This window comes from Lemur catta, chromosome 12 (genome assembly GCF_020740605.2).
Source record: "Lemur catta isolate mLemCat1 chromosome 12, mLemCat1.pri, whole genome shotgun sequence".
NCBI classification, from domain to species: Eukaryota; Metazoa; Chordata; class Mammalia; order Primates; family Lemuridae; genus Lemur; species Lemur catta.
The window spans coordinates 97,750,854-97,771,014 of record NC_059139.1 but is presented as its reverse complement, the minus strand read 5'-3'; positions in this window follow the sequence as shown (position 1 = coordinate 97,771,014).

The window sequence follows — 20,161 nt, the reverse complement described above, 5'->3', positions numbered from 1 at the left end:
CCCTAACACTATCCTAGGTCTGATGCTAACCCTAACCCTAACGCTAACACTATCCTAGGGAGGATGCTAACCCTAACCCTAACCCTAACACTATCCTAGGGCTGATGCTAACCCTAACACTAACACTATCCTAGGGCTGATGCTAACCCTAACCCTAACCCTAACACTATCCTAGGGCTGATGCTAACACTAACACTAACTCTAACACTATCTTAGGGCTGAGGCTAACCCTAACCCAAACACTATCCTACGGCTGATGCTAACCCTAACCCTAACCCTAACACTATCCTAAGGCTGATGCTAACCCTAACACTAACACCATCCTAGGCCTGGTGCTAACCCTAAGCCTAACCCTAACACTATCCTAGGGCTGATGCTAACCCTAACCCTAATAATATCCTAGGGTTGATGCTAACCCTAACCCTAACCCTAACACTATCCTAGGGCTGATGCTAACCCTAACCCTAACCCTAACGCTCTCCTAGGGCTGATGAAAACCCTAACCCTAACTCTAACACTATCCTAGGGCTGATGCTAACCCTAACCTTAACAATATCCTAGGCCTGATGATATCCCTACACCTAAACCTAACACTATCCTAGGGCTGATGCTAACCCTAACCCTAACCCTAACACTATCCTAGGGCTGATGCTAACCCTAACCCTAACACTATCCTAGGGCTGATGCTAACCCTAACCCTACCCCCAACACTACCCTAGGGCTGATGCTAACCCTAACACTAACACTATCCTAGTGCTGATGCTAACCCTAACCCTAACCCTAACACTATCCTAGGGCTGAAGCTAACCCTAACCCTAACACTATCCTAGGGCTGATGCTAACCCTAACCCTAACCCTAACACTATCCTAGGGCTGATGCTAACCCTAACCCTAACCCTAACCCTAACAGTATCCTAGGGCTGATGCTAACCCTAACCCTAACCCTAACACTATCCTAGGGCTGATGCTAACCCTAACCCTAACAAAATCCTAGGACTGATCCTATCCATAACCCTAAACGTAACACTATCCTAGGGCTGATGCTAACCCTAACCCTAACCCTAACACTATCCTAGGGCTGATTCTAACCGTAACCCTAACACTATCCTAGGCCTGATGTTAACCCTAACCCTAACCCTAACACTACCCTAGACCTGATGCTAACCCTATACCTACCCCTAACACTCTCCTAGGGCTGAGGCTAACCCTAACTCTAACACTATCTAGGGCTGATGCTAACCCTAACCCTAACCCAAACACTATCCTAGGGTTGATGCTAACCCTAACCCTGACACTATCCTAGGGCTGATGGTAACCCTAACCCTAACTCTAACACTATCCTAGGGCTGATGCTAACCCTAAACCTAACACTATCCTAGGCCTGATGCTAACCCTAACCCTAACCCTAACACTATCCTAGGGCTGATGCTAACCCTAACCCTAACCCTAACACTATCCTAGGGCTGATGCTAACCCTAACCCTAACCCTAACACTATCCTAGGGCTGATGCTAACCCTAACCCTAACAATATCCTAGGCCTGATGATATCCATAACCCTAAACCTAACACTATCCTAGGGCTGATGCTAACCCTAACCCTAACCCTAACACTATCCTAGGGCTGATTCTAACCCTAACCCTAACACTATCCTAGGGCTGATGCTAACCCTAAACCTAACACTATCCTAGGGCTGATGCTAACCCTAACCCTAACCCTAACACTATCCTAGGGCTGATGCTAACCCTAACCCTAACTCTAACACTATCTTAGCGCTGAGGCTAACCCTAACCGTAACACTATCCTACGGCTGATGCTAACCCTAACCCTAACCCTGACACTGTCCTAGGGCTGATGCTAACCCTAACCCTAACACTATCCTAGGCCTGATGCTAACCCTAACCCTAACCCTAACACCATCCTAGGGCTGATGCTAACCCTAACCCTAACACTATCCTAGGGCTGATGCTAACCATAACCCTAACCCTAACACTATCCTAGGCCTGATGATAACCCTAACCCTAACTCTAACACTATCGTAGGGCTGATGCTAACCCTAACACTAACACTATCCTAGGGCTGATGCTAACCCTAACCCTAACCCTAACACTATCCTAGGGCTGATGCTAACCCTAACCCTAACTCTAACACTATCTTAGGGCTGAGGCTAACCCTAACCCAAACACTATCCTACGGGCTGATGCTAACCCTAACCCTAACCCTAACACTATCCTAAGGCTGATGCTAACCCTAACACTAACACTATCCTAGGCCTGGTGCTAACCCTAAGCCTAACCCTAACACTATCCTAGGGCTGATGCTAACCCTAACCCTAATAATATCCTAGGGTTGACGCTAACGCTAACCCTAACCCTAACACTATCCTAGGGCTGATGCTAACCCTAACCCTAACCCTAACACTATCCTAGGGCTGATGATAACCCTAACCCTAACTCTAACACTATCCATGTCTGATGCTAACCCTAACCTTAACAATATCCTAGGCCTGATGATATCCCTAACCCTAAACCTAACACTATCCTAGGGCTGATGCTAACCCTAACCCTAACCCTAACACTATCCTAGGGCTGATGCTAACCCTAACCCTAACACTATCCTAGGGCTGATGCTAACCCTAACCCTACCCCCAACACTACCCTAGGGCTGATGCTAACCCTAACACTAACACTATCCTAGTGCTGATGCTAACCCTAACCCTAACCCTAACACTATCCTAGGGCTGATGCTAACCCTAACCCTAACACTATCCTAGGGCTGATGCTAACCCTAACCCTAACCCTAACACTATCCTAGGGCTGATGCTAACCCTAACCCTAACCCTAACACTATCCTAGGGCTGATGCTAACCCTAACCCTAACCCTAACACTATCCTAGGGCTGATGCTAACCCTAACCCTAACAATATCCTAGGACTGATCATATCCATAACCCTAAACGTAACACTATCCTAGGGCTGATGCTAACCCTAACCCTAACCCTAACACTATCCTAGCGCTGATTCTAACCGTAACCCTAACACTATCCTAGGCCTGATGTTAACCCTAACCCTAACCCTAACACTACCCTAGACCTGATGCTAACCCTATACCTACCCCTAACACTCTCCTAGGGCTGAGGCTAACCCTAACTCTAACACTATCTAGGGCTGATGCTAACCCTAACCCTAACCCAAACACTATCCTAGGGTTGATGCTAACCCTAACCCTGACAGTATCCTAGGGCTGATGGTAACCCTAACACTAACTCTAACACTATCCTAGGGCTGATGCTAACCCTAAACCTAACACTATCCTAGGCCTGATGCTAACCCTAACCCTAACCCTAACACTATCCTAGGGCTGATGCTAACCCTAACCCTAACCGTAACACTATCCTAGGGCTGATGCTAACCCTAACCCTAACCCTAACACTATCCTAGGGCTGATGATAACCCTAACCCTAACAATATCCTAGGCCTGATGATATCCATAACCCTAAACCTAACACTATCCTAGGGCTGATGCTAACCCTAACCCTAACCCTAACACTATCCTAGGGCTGATTCTAACCCTAACCCTAACACTATCCTAGGGCTGATGCTAACCCTAAACCTAACACTATCCTAGGGCTGATGCTAACCCTAACCCTAACCCTAACACTATCCTAGTTCTGATGCTAACCCTAACCCTAACTCTAACACTATCTTAGCGCTGAGGCTAACCCTAACCCTAACACTATCCTACGGCTGATGCTAACCCTAACCCTAACCCTAACACTGTCCTAGGGCTGATGCTAACCCTAACCCTAACACTATCCTAGGCCTGATGCTAACCCTAACCCTAACCCTAACACTATCCTAGGGCTGATGCTAACCCTAACCCTAACACTATCCTAGGGCTGATGCTAACCATAACCCTAACCCTAACACTATCCTAGGGCTGATGCTAACCCTAACCCTAACACTATCCTAGGCCTGATGATAACCCTAACCCTAACTCTAACACTATCGTAGGGCTGATGCTAACCCTAACACTAACACTATCCTAGGGCTGATGCTAACCCTAACCCTAACCCTAACACTATCCTAGGGCTGATGCTAACTCTAACCCTAACTCTAACACTATCTTAGGGCTGAGGCTAACCCTAACCCAAACACTATCCTACGGGCTGATGCTAACCCTAACCCTAACCCTAACACTATCCTAAGGCTGATGCTAACCCTAACACTAACACTATCCTAGGCCTGGTGCTAACCCTAAGCCTAACCCTAACACTATCCTAGGGCTGATGCTAACCCTAACCCTAATAATATCCTAGGGTTGATGCTAACGCTAACCCTAACCCTAACACTATCCTATTGCTGATGCTAACCCTAACCCTAACCCTAACACTATCCTAGGGCTGATGATAACCCTAACCCTAACTCTAACACTATCCTAGGGCTGATGCTAACCCTAACCCTAACAATATCCTAGACCTGATGATATCCCTAACCCTAAACCTAACACTATCCTAGGGCTCATGCTAACCCTAACCCTAACCCTAACACTCTCCTAGGGCTGAGGCTAACCCTAACCCTAACACTATCCTAAGGCTGAGGCTAACCCTAACCCTAACCCAAACACTATCCTAGGGTTGATGCTAACCCTAACCCTGACACTATCCTAGGGCTGATGATAACCATAACCCTAAACCTAACACTATCCTAGGGCTGATGCTAACCCTAACCCTAACACTATCGTAGGGCTGATGCTAACCCTAACCCTAACCCTAACACTATCCTAGAGCTGATGCTAACCCTAACCCTAACCCTAACCCTAACCCTAATACTATCCTAGGGCTGATGCTAACCCTAACCCTAACGCTAACATTATCCTAGGGCTGATGCTAACCCTAACACTGACACTATCCTAGGGCTTATGCTAACCCAAACCCTAACCCTATCACTATCCTAGGGCTGATGCTAACACTAACCCTAACTCTAACACTATCCTAGGGCTGAGGCTAACCCTAACCCTAACACTATCCTACGGCTGATGCTAACCCTAACCCTAACCCTAACACTATCCTAAGGCTGATGCTAACCCTAACACTAACACTATCCTAGGCCCGGTGCTAACCCTAACCCTAACCCTAACCCTAACACTATTCTAGGGCTGATGCTAACCCTAACCCTAATAATATACTAGGGCTGATGCTAACCCTAACCCTAACCCTAACAGTATCCTAGGGTTGATGTTAATCCTAACCCTAACCCTAACACTATCCTAGGGCTGATGCTAACCCTAACCCTAACCCTAACAATATCCTAGGGCTGATGCTAACCCTAACACTAACAATATCCTATGCCTGATGATATCCATAACCCTAAACCTAACACTATCCTAGGGCTGATGCTAACCCTAACCCTAAACGTAACACTATCCTAGGGCTGATTTTAACCGTAACCCTAACACTATCCTAGGCCTGATGCTAACCCTAACCCTTACCCTAACACTATCCTAGGGCTGATGCTAACCCTAACCCTAACCCTAACACTATCCTAGGGCTGATGCTAACCCTATCCCTAACCCTAACACTATCCTAGGGCTGATGCTAACCCTAACCCTAACCCTAACACTATCCTAGGGCTGATGCTAACCCTAACCCTAACACTATCCTAGGGCTGATGCTAACCCTAACCCTAACACTATCCTAGGGCTGATGCCAACCCTAACCCTAACCCTAACACTATCCTAGGGCTGATGCTAACCCTAACCCTAACCCTAACAGTATCCTAGAGCTGATGCTAATGCTAACCCTAACGCTAACCCTAACCCTAACACTATCCTAGGGCTGATGCTAACCCTAACACTAACCCTAACACTATAGTAGGGCTGATGATAACCCTAACCCTAATACTATCCTAGGGCTGATGCTAACCCTAACCCTAACCCTAACACTATCCTAGGGCTGATGCTAACCCCAACCCTAACACTATCCTAGGGCTGATGCTAACCCTAACCGTAACCCTAACACTATCCTAGGGCTGATGCTAACCCAAACCCTAACACTATCCTAGGGCTAATGCTAACCCTAACACTAACACTATCCTAGGGCTGATGCTAACCCTAACCCTAACCCTACAATATCCTAGGGCTGATGCTAACCCTAACCCTAACACTATCCTAGGGCTGATGCCAACCCTAACCCTAACCCTAACACTATCCTAGGGCTGATGCTAACCCTAACCCTAACCCTAACACTATTCTAGAGCTGATGCTAACGCTAACCCTAACCCTAACCCTAACCCTAATACTATCCTAGGGCTGATGCTAACCCTAACCCTAACCCTAACACTATCGTAGGGTTGATGCTAACGCTAACCCTAACACTATCCTAGGGCTGATGCTAACCCTAACCCTAACCCTAACACTATCCTAGGGCTGATGCTAACCCTAACCCTAACACTATCCTAGGGCTGATGCTAACCCTAACCCTAACACTATCCTAGGGCTGATGCTAACCCTAACCCTAACCCTAACACTATCCTAGGGCTGATGCTAACCCTAACCCTAACCGTAACACTATCCTAGGGCTGATGCTAACCCTAACCCTAACCCTAACACTATCCTAGGGCTGATGCTAACCCTAACCCTAACAATATCCTAGGCCTGATCATATCCATAACCCTAAACGTAACACTATCCTAGGGCTGATGCTAACCCTAACCCTAACCCTAACACTATTATAGGGCTGATTCTAACCGTAACCCTAACACTATCCTAGGCCTGATGCTAACCCTAACCCTAACCCTAACACTACCCTAGGCCTGATGCTAACCCTATCCCTACCCCTAACACTCTCCTAGGGCTGAGGCTAACCCTAAACCTAACCCTAACACTATCCTAGAGCTGATGCTAACCCTAACCCTAACACTATCCTAGGCCTGATGATAACCCTAACCCTAACCCTAACACTATCCTAGGGCTGATGCTAACACTAACCCTAACACTATCCTAGGGCTGATGCTAACCCTAACCCTAACCCTAACACTATCCTAGGGCTGATGCTAACCCTAACACTAAGCCTAACATATCCTTGAACTGACGCTAACCCTAACCCTAACCCTAACACTATCCTAGGCCTCATGATAACCCTAACCCTAACCCTAACACTATCCTAGGGTTTATGTTAACCCTAACCCTAACACTATCCTAGGTCTGATGCTAACCCTAACCCTAACCCTAACACTATTCTAGGGGGGATGCTAACCCTAACCCTAACCCTAACACTATCCTAGGGCTGATGCTAACCCTAACCCTAACACTATCCTAGGGCTGATGCCAACCCTAACCCTAACCCTAACACTATCCTAGGGCTGATGCTAACCTTAACCCTAACCCTAACACTATCCTAGAGCTGATGCTAACGCTAACCCTAACCCTAACCCTAACCCTAATACTATCCTAGGGCTGATGCTAACCCTAACCCTAACCCTAACACTATCCTAGGGCTGATGCTAACCCCAACCCTAACACTATCCTAGGGCTGATGCTAACCCTAACCCTAACCCTTACACTATCCTAGGGCTGATGCTAACCCTAACCCTAACACTAACCTAGGGCTGATGCTAAGCCTAACCCTAACCCTAACACTATCCTAGGGCTGATGCTAACCCTAACCCTAACCCTAACACTATCCTAGGGCTGATGCTAACCCTAACCCTAACCCTAACACTATCCTAGGGCTGATGCTAACCCTAACCCTAACAATATCCTAGGCCTGATCATATCCATAACCCTAAACGTAACACTATCCTAGGGCTGATGCTAACCCTAACCCTAACCCTAACACTATTATAGGGCTGATTCTAACCGTAACCCTAACACTATCCTAGGCCTGATGCTAACCCTAACCCTAACCCTAACACTACCCTAGGCCTGATGCTAACCCTATCCCTACCCCTAACACTCTCCTAGGGCTGAGGCTAACCCTAACCCTAACCCTAACACTATCCTCGAGCTGATGCTAACCCTAACCGTAACACTATCCTAGGCCTGATGATAACCCTAACCCTAACCCTAACACTATCCTAGGGCTGATGCTAACACTAACCCTAACACTATCCTAGGGCTGATGCTAACCCTAACCCTAACCCTAACACTATCCTAGGGCTGATGCTAACCCTAACGCTAAGCCTAACACTATCCTTGAACTGACGCTAACCCTAACCCTAACCCTAACACTATCCTAGGCCTCATGATAACCCTAACCCTAACCCTAACACTATCCTAGGGTTTATGTTAACCCTAACCCTAACACTATCCTAGGTCTGATGCTAACCCTAACCCTAACACTAACACTATCCTAGGGCGGATGCTAACCCTAACCCTAACCCTAACACTATCCTAGGGCTGATGCTAACCCTAACCCTAACACTATCCTAGGGCTGATGCCAACCCTAACCCTAACCCTAACACTATCCTAGGGCTGATGCTAACCCTAACCCTAACCCTAACACTATCCTAGAGCTGATGCTAACGCTAACCCTAACCCTAACCCTAACCCTAATACTATCCTAGGGCTGATGCTAACCCTAACCCTAACCCTAAAACTATCCTAGGGTTGATGCTAACCCTAACCCTAACACTATCCTAGGGCTGATGCTAACCCTAACCCTAACCCTAACACTATCCTAGGGCTGATGCTAACCCTAACCCTAACACTATCCTAGGGCTGATGCTAACCCTAACCCTAACCCTAACACTATCCTAGGGCTGATGCTAACCCTAACCCTAACACTATCCTAGGGCTGATGCTAACCCTAACCCTAACCCTAACACTATCCTAGGGCTGATGCTAACCCTAACCCTAACCCTAACACTATCCTAGGGCTGATGCTAACCCTAACCCTAACCCTAACACTATCCTAGGGCTGATGCTAACCCTAACCCTAACAATATCCTAGGCCTGATCATATCCATAACCCTAAACGTAACACTATCCTAGGGCTGATGCTAACCCTAACCATAACCCTAACACCATTATAGGGCTGATTCTAACCGTAACCCTAACACGATCCTAGGCCTGATGCTAACCCTAACCCTAACCCTAACACTACCCTAGGCCTGATGCTAACCCTATCCCTACCCCTAACACTCTCCTAGGGCTGAGGCTAACCCTAACCCTAACCCTAACACTATCCTAGAGCTGATGCTAACCCTAACCCTAACACTATCCTAGGCCTGATGATAACCCTAACCCTAACCCTAACACTATCCTAGGGCTGATGCTAACCCTAACCCTAACCCTAACACTATCCTAGGGCTGATGCTAACCCTAACGCTAAGCCTAACACTATCCTTGAACTGACGCTAACCCTAACCCTAACCCTAACACTATCCTAGGCCTCATGATAACCCTAACCCTAACCCTAACACTATCCTAGGGTTTATGTTAACCCTAACCCTAACACTATCCTAGGTCTGATGCTAACCCTAACCCTAACGCTAACACTATCCTAGGGAGGATGCTAACCCTAACCCTAACCCTAACACTATCCAAGGGCTGATGCTAACCCTAACACTAACACTATCCTAGGGCTGATGCTAACCCTAACCCTAACCCTAACACTATCCTAGGGCTGATGCTAACCCTAACCCTAACTCTAACACTATCTTAGGGCTGAGGCTAACCCTAACCCAAACACTATCCTACGGCTGATGCTAACCCTAACCCTAACCCTAACACTATCCTAAGGCTGATGCTAACCCTAACACTAACACTATCCTAGGCCTGGTGCTAACCCTAAGCCTAACCCTAACACTATCCTAGGGCTGATGCTAACCCTAACCCTAATAATATCCTAGGGTTGATGCTAACCCTAACCCTAACCCTAACACTATCCTAGGGCTGATGCTAACCCTAACCCTAACACTAACACTATCCTAGGGCTGATGATAACCCTAACCCTAACTCTAACGCTATCCTAGGGCTGATGCTAACCCTAACCCTAACAATATCCTAGGCCTGATGATATCCTAACCCTAAACCTAACACTATCCTAGGGCTGATGCTAACCCTAACCCTAACCCTAACACTATCCTAGGGCTGATGCTAACCCTAACCCTAACACTATCCTAGGGCTGATGCTCACCCTAACCCTACCCCTAACACTATCCTAGGGCTGATGCTAACCCTAACACTAACACTATCCTAGGGCTGATGCTAACCCTAACCCTAACCCTAACACTATCCTAGGGCTTATGCTAACCCTAACCCTAACACTATCCTAGGGCTGATGCTAACCCTAACCCTAACCCTAACACTATCCTAGGGCTGATGCTAACCCTAACCCTAACTCTAACACTATCTTAGGGCTGAGGCTAACCCTAACCCAAACACTATCCTACGGCTGATGCTAACCCTAACCCTAACCCTAACACTATCCTAAGGCTGATGCTAACCCTAACACTAACACTATCCTAGGCCTGGTGCTAACCCTAACCCTAACCCTAACACTATCCAAGGGCTGATGCTAACCCTAACACTAACACTATCCTAGGGCTGATGCTAACCCTAACCCTAACCCTAACACTATCCTAGGGCTGATGCTAACCCTAACCCTAACCCTAACACTATCCTAGGGCTGATGCTAACCCTAACCCTAACAATATCCTAGGCCTGATCATATCCATAACCCTAAACGTAACACTATCCTAGGGCTGATGCTAACCCTAACCCTAACCCTAACACTATCCTAGGGCTGATTCTAACCGTAACCCTAACACTATCCTAGGCCTGATGCTAACCCTAACCCTAACCCTAACACTACCCTAGGCCTGATGCTAACCCTATACCTACCCCTAACACTCTCCTAGGGCTGAGGCTAACCCTAACCCTAACACTATCTAGGGCTGATGCTAACCCTAACCCTAACCCAAACACTATCCTAGGGTTGATGCTAACCCTAACCCTGACACTATCCTAGGGCTGATGGTAACCCTAACCCTAACTCTAACACTATCCTAGGGCTGATGCTAACCCTAAACCTAACACTATCCTAGGCCTGATGCTAACCCTAACCCTAACCCTAACACTATCCTAGGGCTGATGCTAACCCTAACCCTAACCCTAACACTATCCTAGGGCTGATGCTAACCCTAACCCTAACCCTAACACTATCCTAGGGCTGATGCTAACCCTAACCCTAACAATATCCTAGGCCTGATGATATCCATAACCCTAAACCTAACACTATCCTAGGGCTGATGCTAACCCTAACCCTAACCCTAACACTATCCTAGGGCTTATTCTAACCCTAACCCTAACACTATCCTAGGGCTGATTTTAACCGTAACCCTAACACTATCCTAGGCCTGATGCTAACCCTAACCCTTACCCTAACACTATCCTAGGGCTGATGCTAACCCTAACCCTAACCCTAACACTATCCTAGGGCTGATGCTAACCCTATCCCTAACCCTAACACTATCCTAGGGCTGATGCTAACCCTAACCCTAACCCTAACACTATCCTAGGGCTGATGCTAACCCTAACCCTAACACTATCCTAGGGCTGATGCTAACCCTAACCCTAACACTATCCTAGGGCTGATGCCAACCCTAACCCTAACCCTAACACTATCCTAGGGCTGATGCTAACCCTAACCCTAACCCTAACAGTATCCTAGAGCTGATGCTAATGCTAACCCTAACGCTAACCCTAACCCTAACACTATCCTAGGGCTGATGCTAACCCTAACACTAACCCTAACACTATAGTAGGGCTGATGATAACCCTAACCCTAATACTATCCTAGGGCTGATGCTAACCCTAACCCTAACCCTAACACTATCCTAGGGCTGATGCTAACCCCAACCCTAACACTATCCTAGGGCTGATGCTAACCCTAACCGTAACCCTAACACTATCCTAGGGCTGATGCTAACCCAAACCCTAACACTATCCTAGGGCTAATGCTAACCCTAACACTAACACTATCCTAGGGCTGATGCTAACCCTAACCCTAACCCTACAATATCCTAGGGCTGATGCTAACCCTAACCCTAACACTATCCTAGGGCTGATGCCAACCCTAACCCTAACCCTAACACTATCCTAGGGCTGATGCTAACCCTAACCCTAACCCTAACACTATTCTAGAGCTGATGCTAACGCTAACCCTAACCCTAACCCTAACCCTAATACTATCCTAGGGCTGATGCTAACCCTAACCCTAACCCTAACACTATCGTAGGGTTGATGCTAACGCTAACCCTAACACTATCCTAGGGCTGATGCTAACCCTAACCCTAACCCTAACACTATCCTAGGGCTGATGCTAACCCTAACCCTAACACTATCCTAGGGCTGATGCTAACCCTAACCCTAACACTATCCTAGGGCTGATGCTAACCCTAACCCTAACCCTAACACTATCCTAGGGCTGATGCTAACCCTAACCCTAACCGTAACACTATCCTAGGGCTGATGCTAACCCTAACCCTAACCCTAACACTATCCTAGGGCTGATGCTAACCCTAACCCTAACAATATCCTAGGCCTGATCATATCCATAACCCTAAACGTAACACTATCCTAGGGCTGATGCTAACCCTAACCCTAACCCTAACACTATTATAGGGCTGATTCTAACCGTAACCCTAACACTATCCTAGGCCTGATGCTAACCCTAACCCTAACCCTAACACTACCCTAGGCCTGATGCTAACCCTATCCCTACCCCTAACACTCTCCTAGGGCTGAGGCTAACCCTAAACCTAACCCTAACACTATCCTAGAGCTGATGCTAACCCTAACCCTAACACTATCCTAGGCCTGATGATAACCCTAACCCTAACCCTAACACTATCCTAGGGCTGATGCTAACACTAACCCTAACACTATCCTAGGGCTGATGCTAACCCTAACCCTAACCCTAACACTATCCTAGGGCTGATGCTAACCCTAACACTAAGCCTAACATATCCTTGAACTGACGCTAACCCTAACCCTAACCCTAACACTATCCTAGGCCTCATGATAACCCTAACCCTAACCCTAACACTATCCTAGGGTTTATGTTAACCCTAACCCTAACACTATCCTAGGTCTGATGCTAACCCTAACCCTAACCCTAACACTATCCTAGGGGGGATGCTAACCCTAACCCTAACCCTAACACTATCCTAGGGCTGATGCTAACCCTAACCCTAACACTATCCTAGGGCTGATGCCAACCCTAACCCTAACCCTAACACTATCCTAGGGCTGATGCTAACCTTAACCCTAACCCTAACACTATCCTAGAGCTGATGCTAACGCTAACCCTAACCCTAACCCTAACCCTAATACTATCCTAGGGCTGATGCTAACCCTAACCCTAACCCTAACACTATCCTAGGGCTGATGCTAACCCCAACCCTAACACTATCCTAGGGCTGATGCTAACCCTAACCCTAACCCTTACACTATCCTAGGGCTGATGCTAACCCTAACCCTAACACTAACCTAGGGCTGATGCTAAGCCTAACCCTAACCCTAACACTATCCTAGGGCTGATGCTAACCCTAACCCTAACCCTAACACTATCCTAGGGCTGATGCTAACCCTAACCCTAACCCTAACACTATCCTAGGGCTGATGCTAACCCTAACCCTAACAATATCCTAGGCCTGATCATATCCATAACCCTAAACGTAACACTATCCTAGGGCTGATGCTAACCCTAACCCTAACCCTAACACTATTATAGGGCTGATTCTAACCGTAACCCTAACACTATCCTAGGCCTGATGCTAACCCTAACCCTAACCCTAACACTACCCTAGGCCTGATGCTAACCCTATCCCTACCCCTAACACTCTCCTAGGGCTGAGGCTAACCCTAACCCTAACCCTAACACTATCCTCGAGCTGATGCTAACCCTAACCGTAACACTATCCTAGGCCTGATGATAACCCTAACCCTAACCCTAACACTATCCTAGGGCTGATGCTAACACTAACCCTAACACTATCCTAGGGCTGATGCTAACCCTAACCCTAACCCTAACACTATCCTAGGGCTGATGCTAACCCTAACGCTAAGCCTAACACTATCCTTGAACTGACGCTAACCCTAACCCTAACCCTAACACTATCCTAGGCCTCATGATAACCCTAACCCTAACCCTAACACTATCCTAGGGTTTATGTTAACCCTAACCCTAACACTATCCTAGGTCTGATGCTAACCCTAACCCTAACACTAACACTATCCTAGGGCGGATGCTAACCCTAACCCTAACCCTAACACTATCCTAGGGCTGATGCTAACCCTAACCCTAACACTATCCTAGGGCTGATGCCAACCCTAACCCTAACCCTAACACTATCCTAGGGCTGATGCTAACCCTAACCCTAACCCTAACACTATCCTAGAGCTGATGCTAACGCTAACCCTAACCCTAACCCTAACCCTAATACTATCCTAGGGCTGATGCTAACCCTAACCCTAACCCTAAAACTATCCTAGGGTTGATGCTAACCCTAACCCTAACACTATCCTAGGGCTGATGCTAACCCTAACCCTAACCCTAACACTATCCTAGGGCTGATGCTAACCCTAACCCTAACACTATCCTAGGGCTGATGCTAACCCTAACCCTAACCCTAACACTATCCTAGGGCTGATGCTAACCCTAACCCTAACACTAACACTATCCTAGGGCTGATGCTAACCCTAACCCTAACCCTAACACTATCCTAGGGCTGATGCTAACCCTAACCCTAACCCTAACACTATCCTAGGGCTGATGCTAACCCTAACCCTAACCCTAACACTATCCTAGGGCTGATGCTAACCCTAACCCTAACAATATCCTAGGCCTGATCATATCCATAACCCTAAACGTAACACTATCCTAGGGCTGATGCTAACCCTAACCATAACCCTAACACCATTATAGGGCTGATTCTAACCGTAACCCTAACACGATCCTAGGCCTGATGCTAACCCTAACCCTAACCCTAACACTACCCTAGGCCTGATGCTAACCCTATCCCTACCCCTAACACTCTCCTAGGGCTGAGGCTAACCCTAACCCTAACCCTAACACTATCCTAGAGCTGATGCTAACCCTAACCCTAACACTATCCTAGGCCTGATGATAACCCTAACCCTAACCCTAACACTATCCTAGGGCTGATGCTAACCCTAACCCTAACCCTAACACTATCCTAGGGCTGATGCTAACCCTAACGCTAAGCCTAACACTATCCTTGAACTGACGCTAACCCTAACCCTAACCCTAACACTATCCTAGGCCTCATGATAACCCTAACCCTAACCCTAACACTATCCTAGGGTTTATGTTAACCCTAACCCTAACACTATCCTAGGTCTGATGCTAACCCTAACCCTAACGCTAACACTATCCTAGGGAGGATGCTAACCCTAACCCTAACCCTAACACTATCCAAGGGCTGATGCTAACCCTAACACTAACACTATCCTAGGGCTGATGCTAACCCTAACCCTAACCCTAACACTATCCTAGGGCTGATGCTAACCCTAACCCTAACTCTAACACTATCTTAGGGCTGAGGCTAACCCTAACCCAAACACTATCCTACGGCTGATGCTAACCCTAACCCTAACCCTAACACTATCCTAAGGCTGATGCTAACCCTAACACTAACACTATCCTAGGCCTGGTGCTAACCCTAAGCCTAACCCTAACACTATCCTAGGGCTGATGCTAACCCTAACCCTAATAATATCCTAGGGTTGATGCTAACCCTAACCCTAACCCTAACACTATCCTAGGGCTGATGCTAACCCTAACCCTAACACTAACACTATCCTAGGGCTGATGATAACCCTAACCCTAACTCTAACGCTATCCTAGGGCTGATGCTAACCCTAACCCTAACAATATCCTAGGCCTGATGATATCCTAACCCTAAACCTAACACTATCCTAGGGCTGATGCTAACCCTAACCCTAACCCTAACACTATCCTAGGGCTGATGCTAACCCTAACCCTAACACTATCCTAGGGCTGATGCTCACCCTAACCCTACCCCTAACACTATCCTAGGGCTGATGCTAACCCTAACACTAACACTATCCTAGGGCTGATGCTAACCCTAACCCTAACCCTAACACTATCCTAGGGCTTATGCTAACCCTAACCCTAACACTATCCTAGGGCTGATGCTAACCCTAACCCTAACCCTAACACTATCCTAGGGCTGATGCTAACCCTAACCCTAACTCTAACACTATCTTAGGGCTGAGGCTAACCCTAACCCAAACACTATCCTACGGCTGATGCTAACCCTAACCCTAACCCTAACACTATCCTAAGGCTGATGCTAACCCTAACACTAACACTATCCTAGGCCTGGTGCTAACCCTAACCCTAACCCTAACACTATCCAAGGGCTGATGCTAACCCTAACACTAACACTATCCTAGGGCTGATGCTAACCCTAACCCTAACCCTAACACTATCCTAGGGCTGATGCTAACCCTAACCCTAACCCTAACACTATCCTAGGGCTGATGCTAACCCTAACCCTAACAATATCCTAGGCCTGATCATATCCATAACCCTAAACGTAACACTATCCTAGGGCTGATGCTAACCCTAACCCTAACCCTAACACTATCCTAGGGCTGATTCTAACCGTAACCCTAACACTATCCTAGGCCTGATGCTAACCCTAACCCTAACCCTAACACTACCCTAGGCCTGATGCTAACCCTATACCTACCCCTAACACTCTCCTAGGGCTGAGGCTAACCCTAACCCTAACACTATCTAGGGCTGATGCTAACCCTAACCCTAACCCAAACACTATCCTAGGGTTGATGCTAACCCTAACCCTGACACTATCCTAGGGCTGATGGTAACCCTAACCCTAACTCTAACACTATCCTAGGGCTGATGCTAACCCTAAACCTAACACTATCCTAGGCCTGATGCTAACCCTAACCCTAACCCTAACACTATCCTAGGGCTGATGCTAACCCTAACCCTAACCCTAACACTATCCTAGGGCTGATGCTAACCCTAACCCTAACCCTAACACTATCCTAGGGCTGATGCTAACCCTAACCCTAACAATATCCTAGGCCTGATGATATCCATAACCCTAAACCTAACACTATCCTAGGGCTGATGCTAACCCTAACCCTAACCCTAACACTATCCTAGGGCTTATTCTAACCCTAACCCTAACACTATCCTAGGGCTGATGCTAACCCTAAACCTAACACTATCCTAGGGCTGATGCTAACCCTAACCCTAACCCTAACACTATCCTAGGGCTGATGCTAACCCTAACCCTAACTCTAACACTATCTTAGCGCTGAGGCTAACCCTAACCCTAACACTATCCTACGGCTGATGCTAACCCTAACCCTAACCCTAACACTGTCTTAGGGCTGATGCTAACCCTAACCCTAACACTATCCTAGGCCTGATGCTAACCCTAACCCTAACCCTAACACTATCCTAGGGCTGATGCTAACCCTAACCCTAACACTATCCTAGGGCTGATGCTAACCCTAAACCTAACAATATCCTAGGCCTGATGATATCCCTAACCCTAAACCTAACACTATCCTAGGGCTGATGCTAACCCTATCCCAAACCCTAACACTATCCTAGGGCTGATGCTAACCCTAACCCTAACACTATCCTAGGGCTGATGCTAACCCTAACCCTAACCCTAACACTATCCTAGGGCTGATGCTAACCCTAACGCTAACACTATCCTAGGGCTGATGCTAACCCTAACCCTAACCCTAACACTATCCTAGGGCTGATGCTAACCCTAACCCTAACACTATCCTAGGGCTGATGCTAACCCTAACCCTAACCCTAACACTATCCTAGGGCTGATGCTAACCCTAACCCTAACACTAACACTATCCTAGGGCTGATGCTAACCCTAACCCTAACCCTAACACTATCCTAGGGCTGATGCTAACCCTAACCCTAACCCTAACACTATCCTAGGGCTGATGCTCACCCTAACCCTAACCCTAACACTATCCTAGGGCTGATGCTAACCCTAATCCTAACAATATCCTAGGCCTGATCATATCCATAACCCTAAACGTAACACTATCCTAGGGCTGATGCTAACCCTAACCCTAACCCTAACACTATCCTAGGGCTGATTCTAACCGTAACCCTAACACTATCCTAGGCCTGATGCTAACCCTAACCCTAACACTAACACTACCCTAGGCCTGATGCGAACCCTATACCTACCCCTAACACTCTCCTAGGGCTGAGGCTAACCCTAACTCTAACACTATCTAGGGCTGATGCTAACCCTAACCCTAACCCAAACACTATCCTAGGGTTGGTGCTAACCCTAACCCTGACACTATCCTAGGGCTGATGGTAACCCTAACCCTAACCCTAACACTATCCTAGGGCTGATGCTAACCCTAAACCTAACACTATCCTAGGCCTGATGCTAACCCTAACCCTAACCCTAACACTATCCTAGGGCTAATGCTAACCCTAACCCTAACCCTAACACTATCCTAGGGCTGATGCTAACCCTAACCCTAACCCTAACACTATCCTAGGGCTGATGCTAACCCTAACCCTAACAATATCCTAGGCCTGATGATATCCATAACCCCAAACCTAACACTATCCTAGGGCTGATGCTAACCCTAACCCTAACCCTAACACTATCCTAGGGCTGATTCTAACCCTAACCCTAACACTATCCTAGGGCTGATGCTAACCCTAACACTAACACTATCCTAGGGCTGATGCTAACCCTAACCCTAACCCTATCACTATCCTAGTGTTTAGGTTAACCCTAATCCTAACACTATTATAGGGCGGATGCTAACCCTAACCCTAACACTAACACTATCCTAGGGCTGATCCTAACCCTAACCCTAACTCTAACACTATCGTAGGGCTGAGGCTAACCCTAACCCAAACACTATCCTAAGGCTGATGCTAAACCTAACACTAACACTATCCTGGGCCTGGTGGTAACCCTAATCCTAACCCTAACACTGTCCTACGGCTGATGCTAACACTAACCCTAACCCTAACACTATCATAGGGCTGATGTTAACCCTAACCCTAACACTCTCCTAGGGCTGATGCTAACCCTAACCCGAACACGATCCTATGCCTGATGCTAACCCTAAACCTAACACTATCCTAGGGCTGATGCTAACCCTAACCCTAACCCTAACACTATCCTAGGCCTGATGCTATCCCTATCACTAACCCTAACACTCTCCCAAGGCTGAGGCTAACCCTATCCCTAACACTATCCTAGGGCTGATGCTAACCCTAACCCTAACCCTAACACTATCCTAGAGTTCATGCTAACCCTAACCCTAACACTATCCTAGGGCTGATGCTAACCCTAACCCTAACCCTAACACTATCCTAGGGCTGATGCTAACCCTAACCCTAACACTATCCTAGGGCTGATGCTAACCCTAACCCTAACACTATCCTAGGGCTGATGCCAACCCTAACCCTAACCCTAACACTATCCTAGGGCTGATGCTAACCCTAACCCTAACCCTAACAGTATCCTAGAGCTGATGCTAATGCTAACCCTAACGCTAACCCTAACCCTAACACTATCCTAGGGCTGATGCTAACCCTAACACTAACCCTAACACTATAGTAGGGCTGATGATAACCCTAACCCTAATACTATCCTAGGGCTGATGCTAACCCTAACCCTAACCCTAACACTATCCTAGGGCTGATGCTAACCCCAACCCTAACACTATCCTAGGGCTGATGCTAACCCAAACCCTAACACTATCCTAGGGCTGATGCTAACCCTAACACTAACACTATCCTAGGGCTGATGCTAACCCTAACCCTAACCCTACAATATCCTAGGGCTGATGCTAACCCTAACCCTAACACTATCCTAGGGCTGATGCCAACCCTAACCCTAACCCTAACACTATCCTAGGGCTGATGCTAACCCTAACCCTAACCCTAACACTATTCTAGAGCTGATGCTAACGCTAACCCTAACCCTAACCCTAACCCTAATACTATCCTAGGGCTGATGCTAACCCTAACCCTAACCCTAACACTATCGTAGGGTTGATGCTAACGCTAACCCTAACACTATCCTAGGGCTGATGCTAACCCTAACCCTAACCCTAACACTA